General features: G+C 49.4%; 1 protein-coding gene across 1 annotated transcript in view; it reads left to right on the plus strand.

The window, feature by feature from the left end:
* Nucleotides 1-14,071, plus strand: part of CDC20 (cell division cycle 20) — a 164,646-nt gene that overhangs the window by 110,663 nt on the left and 39,912 nt on the right. The gene's annotated exons all lie outside the window — the stretch shown is intronic.

The following is a 14,071-nucleotide window of genomic DNA, read 5'->3' on the forward strand; positions in this document are numbered from 1 at the left end:
ACTTTGTAGGAAGCCTCAAACTTCAGAGACTTAAACCCCTCCCCCCACTTACCTCATCACTGTCCCTGTTAACATTAGTTTTTCTTCCTACAAGTCAGGCCGTAGGAGCTTGTCTTTTTTGCTTGTGTTAATTTCATACTAGTTTTTTAGCCCGTTACATTAACGGGTGCTAGAATAGATATGTAGACTTAAGTCTTTCTTTCTTTCTTTCTTTCTTTCTGAAACCGCGGCTGCTGCCACTGCTGGTCTAGTGGTGAGAAGAAGAGGTGTCCCAGCAACATCGTAGTCAGAGGGTTTTATTATAGTGGATAATTTCAGTCTTTGCATTCGTGGTTTTCACCCTCGTGCTGTGAAGGCTCCCTGCAGGAACAGCTTTGAGTGCAGAAGATCGCAAACCTTTGGAAAAGTCTGCTTCTGGAGGATTCCCTGCTTGTCAGTAAACCTTCTGGACAGCCTGTACATCAGATTGAATCTCAGGGACTGTTCCCTTGGGAGCTTGCTAACCCCAGGTTCGTCCACTAGTGGGTTGAGTGCAGGCTGCGTGGCTCCATGGAGATGCGCCCGGGATCAGAGCCATACTATGTTCTTCCGCCAGGTGTATGTGTAGTGTGTCCGAAGGTGGTGGAGGTACCCAGCCTTGGAGGCCGGCTGGTGGGGCAGTTAGAAGATTGTCCACCTTTCCAGCTATTAGAGGCAGAGGATCTCTTTCAGCTCTGTCTGCAGTGTTTTCCAGTGAGCACATGGTTCTGTGAGTACAGGCTGACAACCTGAATCAGTGATTTTTTTTTTGGGGGGGGGGTGTCATAAAAATGGGTTATTAAATAAAATTCAAAAATAGAAGAAATTATAAAATATATATGTATAAATATAAGAAATTTCAGGAACGATTGCTATCTTTTCAGGCAGCCTTAAGGACTAGGGATTTAACTCATATATATTCATATTCCCAAATTTGTATCAACAATTTCGACGTGCCTTAAACGTATCTTTTTAGGGAATCTTTCGGAAGTTAGATATTGGATGTTTATTCATTTGTATTACTAGTCTTTGTGAACCGCATAGAACTTAATGGTATTTGCGGTGTACAAGTGAGTTTTATGTTATGTTATGTTATGCCATAGAACCACTCTCGAAGAAGAATTGGGCTTAGGCAAATACTCTTTATACTTCATAGTTCCAAAGAAAGGCATAGAAGATTGAAGACCCATTCTGGATTTGAAGTCCATAAGTCCTTACAGGTCCCCCACTTTTGCATGGCAGTGGTTGGCTCTGGGAGAATTCCTTACCTCTCTGGATTGATGGAGACTTATCTTCATCTCCACCTTTCTGATTCACAGGAAATATCTGAGATTTCATGTTCTTCAGCAATACTTCAGTTTGTGGTGCTTCCTTTCGGTTAGGCCATGGCTCCCTGCACCTTTACCAAGGTGATAGTGTTTATAGCAGCTCACCTGCACAGCATGGGTGTCTAGTGCATTCTTATTTGGACAATTTTTTATTTATTCAATTTTTTTAGCCCGTCCTCCCAAAGGAGCCCAGAATTGGTTACAAAGTGCATCCATAATAATCGAGACAGGACAGAGATGACTTAATTTACACAAATTACAATATAAACATGACAATAAAACATATGCACTAAGTAGCATCTGGTGAGGTTAGGTGGCATAGGTGCATTGACTGAGTGGCATTTCTGGGTGAATGACTTAAGGCTGATTAGAGCTCCATCTCTAATCAATGGCAAGTGCGTGGTTCAGTAAGTGGTGAGCCTCTTATAGGACCTGGGCTGGATAGTCAACTTTTGCAAAAGTTAGCTGCAGCTGACCCAAGTGCTTGGAATTTCTGGGAGTCCATTTTGACACGGCCTAGTCAGTGATGGCAAACCGTTTAGAGACTGAGTGCCCAAACTGCAACCCAAAACCCTCTTATTTATCACAAAATACTAACATGGCAAGTTAACCTGAATACTGAAGTTTTGGTTTAGAAAAAACAACTCATACTTTAATATCTTTTGTCTTAAAAGCACAGCCTGGGCTTTGCAGTCCCCAGTTATGTCTTACACCAGCTTTAGCAGGATTCATATTTCAAATCTGATATATTCTAATCATAAAATAGAAATCCGATTGGATTCTGGCCCTCGAGGACTAGAGTTGCCCATGTCTGGTCTAATATCTGGCAACTAAAATTCAGTGCAAAGAAGTGCAGTGTAATGCATTTGGGGATTAGAAATTGGAAAGAGCCGTATGTGCAGGGAGGTGAGAAGCTGATATGCATGGATGGGGAGAGGGCCCTTGGGGTGATAGTGTCTGAAGATCTAAAGGTGAAGAAATAGTGTGACAGGGCGGTGGTTGTTGCCAGAAGGATGCTAGGCTGTATAGAGAGAGGCATGACCAGTAGAAGAAAGAAGGTGTTGATGCCCCTGTACAAGTCAATGGTGAGGCCCCACTTGGAGTATTATGTTCAATTTTGAAAACCTTATCTGGCGAAGGACATAAAAAGACTTGAAGTGGTCCAGAAGAAGATGAAGAAAATGGTAGGAGGTTTGTACCAGAAGATGCATGAGGAGAGCCTGGAAGCCCTGAATATGTATACCCTAGAGGAAAGCAGGGACAGGGGAGATATGATTCAGACGTTCAAATTCTTCCAAGGTATTAACGTAAAACATAATCTATTCCAGAGAAAGGAAAATGATAAAACCAGAGGGCATAATATGAGGTTGAGGGGTGGTAGATTCAAGAGTAATGTTAGGAAATTTTTTACAGAGAGGGTGGTGGTTGCATGGAATACACTCTCGAGGGAGGTGGTGGAGAAGAAAACGGTGACAAAGTTCAAACAAGCGTGAGATGAACACAGAGGATCTCTAATCAGAAAATAATGGATATACATTGAAGGAACTAAGGTCAGTACTGGACAGGCTTGCATGGCCTGTGTCTGTATATGGACATTGTTGATGACGGGCTGGGGAGGGCTTCGATGGCTGGGATGGTTAAGATGGGCTGGAGTAAGCTTTGATGGAGACTCCAATAGATGGAACCTAAGCACATTACTAGGCAGGGCTCTGGGTTTCTGGCCCAGAAATATCTAAGAAAAAGGACCATTTAAACTAAATTAATTTATCCCAGGACAAGCAGGTATGATATTCTCACATGTGGGTGACGTCATCTATGGAGCCCCGATGCGGAAGCATTTTCAAGCAAATTTGATTGAAGATTTAAGTTTGCTCTGCTGCTCCACGCATGCGTGCCTTCCTGCTCCACTAGGGGGTGCATCCCCTGGTGGTCTCCAGTTCAAAATTTTCCGCTGAGCCTAGAAGTCGTGTTTTTCAGGCTCTGCCCCAACTGCCTTCTAGCACCGCGATTTTTTCTTGTTTTTTCTCGATTAAGTCGCTGTGCGCGAATTCTTTACTTTTCAACTTGATTCCTGCTTCGTTTTGACGACCCGGAGGCTTCCGGGTCCCCGTGGCCGCGTGGCTACTCGAGCCGCGGCTACTTTCGATTCTATGTCCCGGCCTTTGACCGGCTTTAAAAAGTGCACCCGGTGTGAGCGGCTTCTTTCCATCACAGACCCGCATCGCCGGTGCATCCTCTGCCTGGGGGCGGCTCATCCAACCGACTCCTGCCCGCATGGCGGACCTTTTTGCTCCGGACCAACCCTCTACCTCGGCCTCGAGGTCGGCCCCGGCCTTGACCTCGGCCCCGAATACCTCGGCATCACCCCAAGACCCGAATCCGAAGCCCTCGGGACAGCAGAAAGCCTCGGCCCCGGGTAAGTCCCCTCTTCCTTCTTCAGGTTCCTTAACATCGAAGAAGCCAGCCTCGGAGACCCCGTCGACGCATGGCGGAAGCCCCATGCTTACAGCCTCGGCTAAGCCCTACAAGCCTTCGGGCCGTGCCTCCACCACACGGGAATACTCTGATACGAGGTCGCCCCCGGTGGAGTGCACCGAGGCAGTGGACATGCCTTCGATGCTGTCCGTGCCCGTCTTCCAGGACCTACTCCGAGCGATGATCTCGTCGGAGCTGTCCGCTGCAATGGCCCAGTTACAATCGGCCTCGACCTCGACCCCGCAGGTGCCAGACCAGCCTGAGCCTCGCATCGAGCAACCTCGGGGAAAAGTGCGCAAGCTTCGCCGCATCCCATACTCCTCGCCGAGGCGCCCGAGACGCTCTCCTTCCACAGACCGCCGCGGGGCAAAAGTCGTGCTAAAACGACAGAAACCTCGAACCGCCGTACCTCCAAGAAGGCCCGAGGTTCACCAACTCTACGAGGCCGTTCACCTACACCTCGTACGGGACCACTAAGGGTGGCTGAGTTATCACTCTCCAACCCGCGCATCCTCCGAACTCCCTCTCGGACCGGGACCCCGACCCGAGGTTGCAGGTATTCTCCGAGGGAGTCCGGGTCGAGGTCACCGATTCGACATCGATCGGTATCCCGAACCCCGGCATCGTCCCCGAGGGGCTCCTCGAGACGCCGAAGATCGACCCCGGAACACTCTCACAGTGCTTCCCCGGTCTCGGAGCGTGGATCGGAGCAGGAACCTCGATACTCGAGGGAAGCCTCCCCATCCTTCTCCACCCGACGGAGGTCTCGTTCACCGACCCCGCACGGGGCCCCTGGAACATCCCGCCCATCCTTCACTCGCTTTGTCCAGGATATGGGCCACGCTTTGGACTTAGACCTCCAGTCCAACTCCAGATACTCTAAGGCACAGGTGTCGAAGTCGGTCCTCGAGGGCCGCAATCCAGTCGGGTTTTCAGAATTTCCCCAATGAATATGCATTGAAAGCAGTGCATGCACATAGATCTCATGCATATTCATTGGGGAAATCTTGAAAACCCGACTGGATTGCGGCCCTCGAGGACCGACTTCGACACCCCTGCTCTAAGGAGTACCTAGCGGAGCTGGATATGCCATCACTGCCCAGAGAGTCCCTTCGCTTACCACCTAACCCGGTACTCCAACAGGCCTTCTTCAGGAACCTGGAGACCCCCTACTTGGTCACAGCCGTACCCTCCAAAATGGAGGCCAAGTACCCTACCCGGGATTCGAACAACCACAGCTCTCCCACCAGTCGCTGCTAGTAGAATCCTCCTTGAAAAAGGCTCACCCATCCCGGGTCTCAGCTGCGGTCCCCCCCTGGCCGAGAAGGCCGACCCCTGGACAAGTTCGGCAGGAGACTATATCAAAATGCAATGATGGCCTCTAGGGTGCAAAGCTACACTTTCACCTTCACATCCTACCTCAAACACCTCATTGGACTATTGAGAGCCTTTGAGACTGACCTACCGGCCTCCCGGCAAGGAGCGTTTGGCCTGCTTTTAGAGTCCCTCTCCAACCTGCGCCTCCATCTATTCCACGCGGCATACGATGGCTTCGAACTCTCCTCCAGAGAGGCAGCCTTTGCTATCGCCATGCGCCGACAAGCTTGGCTGCGCCTGGTCGACATGGACCCCAACTTGCAGGACCGGTTGGCTAACCTCCCCTGCGTGGGAAAAGAACTGTTCGATGACACTATCGAGGCGGCTACAAAACGCCTCTCCGAACACGAACGCTCGTTCGCCTCCCTCATCCGGCAAAAGCCTAAACCGCCCGTGTCCAGGCCGTACAGGGCCCCTCCGCGCCGCTACCCTCAAAAATCCACCCCTGCCTTCTAGCGGCCTCCACCCAGGCGTCCGCAAGCCCACCACCGGGCCATGCCCAAGGCCCTACCGCCTGCGACTACCAAACCATCCCCGTCCTTTTGACGGGATATGCGGAAGGGGGCGGGCCCCCTCGGCCATAGTCCCAGGCCTCCTTCCCATCGGGGGTCGCCTCAAAGCCTTTTACCCTCGCTGGGAACAAGTCATGTCGGACGCATGGGTCCTTGGCGTGATCTCATCAGGATACTCTCAACTTTCGGGCCATTCCTCCGGACAACCCCCCAAGGAATTGCCCTCCCAACCGGACGCAGCTACCCCTACTCCTCTCCGAAGCTCGAGACGTGCTTCGCCTGAGAGCAGTGAAGGAGGTTCCCCCCCGACCAACGGGGGAAGGGCTTCTACTCCCGTTACTTCCTGGTACCGAAAAAAACGGGAGACCTACGCCCAATACTAGACTTGAGACGCCTCAACAAATTTCTGGTACGGGAAAAATTTCGGATGCTTTCCCTACCGACCCTCTACCCCCTGATCGACGAGGGCGACTGGCTCTGCTCCCTCGATCTGAAGGAGGCGTACACGCATGTCCCAGTGCACCCCGCTCACCTTAAGTTCTTGCGTTTTCAGGTAGGGGACTGGCACCTACAATACCGTGTCCTCCCCTTTGGCCTAGCATCGTCACCTCGGGTCTTCACCAAGTGCCTCGTGGTAGTTGCAGCAAGCTTACGCTCCCAGGGCCTCCAGGTATTCCCCTACCTGGACGACTGGCTGATCAAAGCCCCGTCCAGGGAAGCGGTTATCTCAGCGACCCAACAGACTATTACCTACCTACAAAGTCTGGGGTTCGAGATAAACTTCCCAAAATCCCAACTACGCCCCTCCCAGTCCCTGCAGTTCATCGGGGCCACGCTGGACACGGTTCGCCTCCGTTCCTTCCTCCCCCCTCCGCGTCTAGAGGCGTTAGTAAGTCTGAGTCGAAGGTTTTCCCTGCTGACCTCGGTATCAGCGCGGCAGATGATGACTCTTCTGGGCCACATGGCCTCCACCGTCCACGTCACACCCTTCGCCCGCCTCCATCTGAGAATTCCTCAATGGACCTTGGCCTCTCAATGGCGTCAAGACCGGGACCCGATCGACCGCCCCGTGACAGTGACGCCTTCTTTGCAACGATCGCTCCGCTGGTGGGCCGACTCTTCAAATCTTTCCAAAGGTTTGCTCTTTCTCACCCCACCTCACAGCAAGATACTCACCACGGACTCGTTGGAGTACGCTTGGGGAGCCCATCTAGACGGCCTACGCACTCAAGGGATGTGGTCAGCAGAAGACCGTCGCTGCCACATCAACGTGCTAGAGCTTCGGGCCATCTATCTCGCAGCTGTAGCTTTTCAACATCTGCTCCACGACCGAGTGGTTCTCATCTGAACCGACAACCAAGTAGCAATGTACTACGTAAACAAACAAGGGGGAACAGGGTCTTGGTCCCTTTGCCGGGAAGCCCTGCGCCTCTGGAAATGGGCAATCTCCAACAACACCTTCCTTCGAGCGGTAACATAGTAACATAGTAGATGACGGCAGATAAAGACCCGAATGGTCCATCCAGTCTGCCCAACCTGATTCAATTTAAAAATTTTTTTTGTTTTTTTCTTCTTCTTAGCTATTTCTGGGCGAGAATCCAAAGCTTTACCCGGTACTGTGCTTGGGTTCCAACTGCCGAAATCTCTGTTAAGACTTACTCCAGCCCATCTACACCCTCCCAGCCATTGAAGCCCTCCCCTGCCCATCCTCCTCCAAACGGCCATACACAGACACAGACCGTACAAGTCTGCCCAGTAACTGGCCTAGTTCAATCTTTAATATTATTTTCTGATTCTAAATCTTCTGTGTTCATCCCACGCTTCTTTGAACTCAGTCACACTTTTACTCTCCACCACCTCTCTCGGGAGCGCATTCCAGGCATCCACCACCCTCTCCGTAAAGTAGAATTTCCTAACATTGCCCCTGAATCTACCACCCCTCAACCTCAAATTATGTCCTCTGGTTTTACCATTTTCCTTTCTCTGGAAAAGATTTTGTTCTACGTTAATTTCCTTTAAGTATTTGAACGTCTGAATCATATCTCCCCTGTCTCTCCTTTCCTCTAGGGTATACATATTCAGGGCTTCCAGTCTCTCCTCATATGTCTTCTGGCGCAAGCCTCCTATCATTTTCGTCGCCCTCCTCTGGACCGCCTCAAGTCTTCTTACGTCTTTCGCCAGATACGGTCTCCAAAACTGAACACAATACTCCAAGTGGGGCCTCACCAATGACCTGTACAGGGGCATCAACACCTTCTTTCTTCTACTGACTACGCCTCTCTTTATACAGCCCAGAATCCTTCTGGCAGCAGCCACTGCCTTGTCACACTGTTTTTTCGCCTTTAGATCTTCGGACACTATCACCCCAAGGTCCCTCTCCCCGTCCGTGCATATCAGCTTCTCTCCTCCCAGCATATACGGTTCCTTCCTATTATTAATCCCCAAATGCATTACTCTGCATTTCTTTGCATTGAATTTTAGTTGCCAGGCATTAGACCATTCCTCTAACTTTTGCAGATCCTTTTTCATACAAGGATCCTTTTTCATACAAGGAGAACAAAACTGTCTGGCGGACAGACTCAGCCGCCTCCTCCAGCCACACGAGTGGTCACTGCACTCTCAGATCCTACGACAGGTGTTCGAAAAGTGGGGGACGCCTCAAATAGATCTTTTCGCATCCCCCCACAACCACAAGCTGCCTCTCTTATGCTCGCGGATGTACTCCCCGGACCGGCTCGAGGCCGACGCCTTCCTCCTCGACTGGGAGGGAAGGTTCCTGTACGCGTTCCCGCCATTTCCTCTGATACTGCGGACGCTTGTCCACCTGAAAACAGTACAAGCCACCCTGATCCTGATTGCCCCTCGCTGGCCATGCCAGCCGTGGTTTTCCCTTCTACTTCAACTCAGTGTCAGAGATCCACTGCCTCTGTTTCCCTCTCTACTATCACAGGGTCAGGGTTCGCTGTTGCATCCCAATCTTCAATCTCTTCATCTGAATGCTTGGTTTCTCTCCCCCTGACTGCTCTCCCCGTGTCTCAATCAGTCAAGGAGATATTGGAGGCCTCTAGAAAGACCTCGACGAGAACCTGCTACTCCCAAAAGTGGACCAGATTCTCAACCTGGTGCTCCTCCCACAGCCAGGACCCGGTGTCGGTCCCCTTCCCTCTGGTCCTTGACTATTTACTTCAATTATCTCATTCCGGCCTAAAGACCAACTCCATTCGAGTACACCTCAGTGCGATTGCGGCCTTTCATCAGCCCCTGGAAGGGAAAGCCCTCTCGCTCCATCCCTTAGTCTCTCGCTTCATGAAGGGTCTTCTGAACGTCCACCCTCCTCTCAAACCCCCCCCCCCCCCGGTGGTTTGGGACCTTAACGTGGTTCTGGCTCAACTAATGAAACCTCCATTTGAGCCCCTAGACAAATGCCATCCAAAATTCCTCACTTGGAAGGTGATTTTCCTGCTCGCGCTTACTTCCGCCCGGCGGGTTAGTGAGTTACAACCTCTGGTAGCGGACCCACCCTTCACGGTATTCCATCACGACAAGGTGGTACTCCGCACCCATCCAAAGTTCTTACCTAAAGTAGTGTCTGATTTTCATCTCAATCAGTCCATTGTCTTGCCTGTGTTTTTTCCCAAGCCCCACTCTCACCCCGGAGAAGTGGCCCTCCACACTCTTGACTGCAAGAGAGCGTTGGCCTTTTACCTCCAACGCACTCAGTCACACCGGGAAGTCCCACAACTGTTTTTATCCTTCGACCCAAACCGGTTAGGTCACCCAGTTTCCAAACGCACCTTGTCCAACTGGTTGGCCGATTGCATCTCCTTTTGCTATGCTCAGGCTGGTCTCGCGCTGCATGGTCGAGTAACGGGACACAAGGTCCGAGCGATGGCAGCCTCCGTAGCATTCCTCAGGTCCACACCTATTGAGGAAATCTGCAAGGCTGCCACGTGGTCTTCGGTTCATACCTTCACCTCCCACTACTGTCTGGACTCACTGTCCAGAAGCGATGGCCGGTTCGGCCAATCGGTATTGCGAAATCTATTTGCTTAAATTGCCAACTTCCCTCCATCCCTTTTCAGTTAGCTTGGAGGTCACCCACATGTGAGAATATCATGCCTGCTTGTCCTGGGATAAAGCACAGTTACTTACCGTAACAGGTGTTATCCAGGGACAGCAGGCATATATTCTCACAACCCGCCCACCTCCCCGAGGTTGGCTTCTTGGCTAGTTAAGTGAACTGGAGACCACGAGGGGATGCACCCCCTAGTGGAGCAGGAAGGCACGCATGCGTGGAGCAGCAGAGCAAACTTAAATCTTCAATCAAGTTTGCTTGAAAATGCTTCCACATCGGGGCTCCGTAGATGACGTCACCCACATGTGAGAATATATGCCTGCTGTCCCTGGATAACACCTGTTACGGTAAGTAACTGTGCTTTATGTAGCATGTATGCTTGGGCATACTGGATGGACCACTTGGGTCTTTATCTGCAGTCATTTACTATGTTACTTCTCCGGGTTTTGATAAACCACAGCTTCAACACCAATCATTAGTGGTGGAATCAACTTTGAAAAAGTCTTTTGCTTATAAGGTCTATGCCTCCACTCCACCGGGCCATGAAGGATGGACTGTGGACAAATTTGGATGTCGCCTATATCAAAATTCCATGTTGGCGATCAGGGTTCTGAATTATAATTTCTACATGTCCTGCTATGTAAAGCACATAGTATGGAAATTACCTGTTTAATATATTACTGCACAGCACATTCAGGAACTTAATAATATCTTTCACACTTTCCCAAGCATGGAAGTATTTGGCCAGATTGGCTTATGATGCTTTTGAGTTATCATCTACTAGAGCTTCATCCATGTCGATGACAGTGAGATGTCTGGCATGGCTCAGATTCTTAGATATGGATTAGAGAATGACACGGTGACGGTTTACCCGCGGCCACCGCATTTAAGCCGCGGGTCACCGCCGAAAACGGGGAAGAAAACTAGCAGTCGCTGTGGTGACGGGGACAAGGCCATTCACCGACCGCGGAAACGGTGAACAGGTTTGTCCCCGCGGGCCAATGTACCCCCTTCTAGGAACCGCTATTTACCTGTGTTTCACCGTGCTCCTCATTTCACCCAACCCCTCCTGTAGACCCCCCAACGGCCCTCCCGACAATCGCAGCAGAAGGGTACCCAACCCCTCCTGCCGGTCCTCCCAATGGCCTCCCCTAAGATCGCCGGCAGGAGGGTACCCAACCCCTCCTGCTGGACCCCCCCCCCACGAACCCTCCCACCCCGGAACTCCCTTAGTCTTACTTTCCAAGTTGGACCGGACAGCTCCTCGCTCGTCTGGCCAGCAGGCCTGCCTCCGTCCAAATGAGGCGGGCCCGCCCCTCCCCTCCCCTGCCTAACCCACAGGATCCTAGGGCCTGATTGGCCCAAGCACCTAAGGCCCCTCCTATAGCGGGAGTGGCTTTAGGTGCCTAGACCAATCAGGCCTTAGGATCCTGTGGGTTGGGCAGGGTAGGGGCGGGCCCGCCTCATTTGGACGGAGGCAAGCCTGCTGGCCATACGTGTGAGGAGCCGTCCGGTCCAACTTGGAAAGTAAGACTAAGGGGGTTCCGGGGTGGGAGGGTTCGTTGGGGGGGGTCCAGCAGGAGGGGTTGGGTACCCTCCTGCCGGCGATCTTAGGGGAGGCCATTGGGAGGACCGGCAGGAGGGGTTGGGTACCCTTCTGCTGCGATTGTCGGGAGGGCCGTTGGGGGGGTCTACAGGAGGGGTTGGGTGCCCTCCTGCCGTGATCGCTGGGGGGAGGGGAGACTTGCAGCCGTAGCCGCGGTCACTATGCTAATCACGGCAGGGAGATCTTTGCCGCGATTAGGTACAGCGGCCGCGTCTAATTACCATATAGGCTAACATTGTAAGCATTTAAAGTACATGTCGTGTTTGTTTTTGCATTGCTAGCCCCAGGGGTGGTGGAAGATTAGTGATTGAAAAACTGTATGAAAAATAACTATTTTAAATTTAGTGATCAAAATGTGTCAGTTTTGAGAATTTATATTAATTAATTTTTTCTCTGCGTGTTTTGTTTTTGTATAGTTATTAACTAATATTTAACTAAGTTTTAAAGTTTTAAAGAATGTTTCCTTTATACGTAAATAAAGAAAAGTGAATGGGATTGCAGTGGCGGTGACGGGGCGGTGAATGGGGTGGCAGTGGCGGTGACGGGGCGGTGACGGGGATGGTGAGACGGGGATGGGGCGGTGACGGGGATGGTGAGACGGGGACGGGGCGGTGACGGGGACCAATTTTTTCACCGTGTCATTCTCTAATATGGATATCAATCTTTAAGACAGATTGGCTAATATTCCCTATTTGGGAGAAGAGCTTTTTGGTGATTCCATTGAGGTAGCAACACAAAAACTCAGTGACCATGAAAAGAATTGGAATGCTTTGGTTAAATCCAAGTCTAAGCCTCCTTCAGCTTCTCAATAATGCTTCGTGTTAGAGACGTTTTCTGCCAAACCTGCAGTCTCTCGTCTGCCTCAGCAGAAGAAGAAAAAGCAACAGCGTCTTCAGAAGTCTCAACCAGCAGCTGCTCAAAAACCAGCACAGTCTTTTTGACGGACTCATGGAGAGCATAGCTGCTCTTTCTCTCCCTCAGCCAATCAGGGCTGGCTGCAATTATATCATCAACATTGGCAGTTGATTACTTCAGACATCAGGGTTCTAAAAGTCATTTGAGAGGAGGATTTCTGTCTTCATTTCCTCACTATGCCCTCAGACTGTCCTCCAAGAAAGTCTTCTCTCAACACTCAGACGTCTCTTCTGCTTCGGGAAATAGAATCTCTACTTCTTCTAAATGCAATAGAAACTGTCCCTCCTACTCAAAGGAACCTGGGGTTTTACTTTCAGTATTTTCTTATCCCGAAGAAGAGTGAGGTCTGCGTCCAATTTTGAACCTCAGAGGCCTAAACAAGTTCTTAGCAAAGGAAGTTTCGCATGTTGTCCTTGGCAACTTTATATCCCCTCTTGGATCAGAATGATTGGCTATGTTTTCTGGATCTAAAGGAAGCCTATACATATATTCCCATTTATTATGCCCACAAGAAATTCCTCAGATTTCAAGTGGCCCTACAGCACTTTCAATACAAGGTTCTGCCCTTTGGCTGCACATCCTCACCCAAAGTGTTCATCAAGTGTCCGGTGGTAGTAGCTGTGGCTCTGCAGGCTCAAGGTCTTCAGGTTTTTCCTTATCTCGACGATTGGCTCATAAAGTATGCCACTCCTCAAGATAACATAACTTTATTCTTCTGTACCGCCATAACCAAACGATTTCTAGGCGGTTTACACAGAAGAGGGCTGGACAATCAGCGAAATACAAATGGTAAAAAATACAAGTTTCTTAAATATACATAGTGTAAAATTTTGCTAACAATAGTACCCACATTTAGGAAATAAATTTGTCAAACAGCGCCGACTTAATTCCTTTTTGAAATGCACCATAAGACAACATAGCTCCACCAATGCATTTGCCCATGACTGCTGCTTACCCGCTTGAAATACAAGAGTTTTATCCAGAAGTCTTATCTACAACCAGTAATTTTTAGATATGCGAATAAATGTAAATTTCTAGTTTTCCTCTTTGGGCTGTACAACATGAAATGAGATAACAGATAAGTTGGGGCCAGTCTCCAAATCAACTTAAAACAGATCCAAGAAAATCTGAATAGTACTCGCGCCTCCACTGATAGCCAATGCAGCAATCAGTAGTAAGGGCTAATATGGTCATTTTTCTTCAAACCATATATCAGTTGGACAGCCGTATTCTGCACTATTCTCAATTTTCTCAGTACTTTCTTTGGAGCTCCCAAATACACAATATTACAATAATGGATAGAACTAATGCCTGCACCAATAATCTAAAAGATAAAGGATCAAAGTATTTTTTTTTAATAGTCTTTAGTTTCCATAGTGCAAAGAAGCATTTATCACTGAATCTGTATGTTCTATCATGGTTAGATGACAATCTAATGTGACTCCCAATATTTTTATAGATTTTGAAATCAGGTAGTCATAGCCATTTAAACAAAGTGATGGTTTAATTGTTTTGTCATTTGGGCTGGCTAGAAAAAGTTTAGTCTTTGTCTATATTAAGTTTCAATTTAAAATTGATTGTCCACTGCTCTATCATAGTCATGATATGTGAAATTTGTTTTAAAATATTAGTAATAAAATTACTTAAAGAAATTAAAATGGTAATATCATCTGCATATATATAAAAATTTAAATTCAAATTTTGCAATAGATGTCCTAAGGACGAAATATAAATATTGAGTAACAGGGGTGAGAGCGGGGAACCC

Source organism: Geotrypetes seraphini, chromosome 12, assembly GCF_902459505.1.
Source record: "Geotrypetes seraphini chromosome 12, aGeoSer1.1, whole genome shotgun sequence".
Taxonomy (NCBI): Eukaryota; Metazoa; Chordata; class Amphibia; order Gymnophiona; family Dermophiidae; genus Geotrypetes; species Geotrypetes seraphini.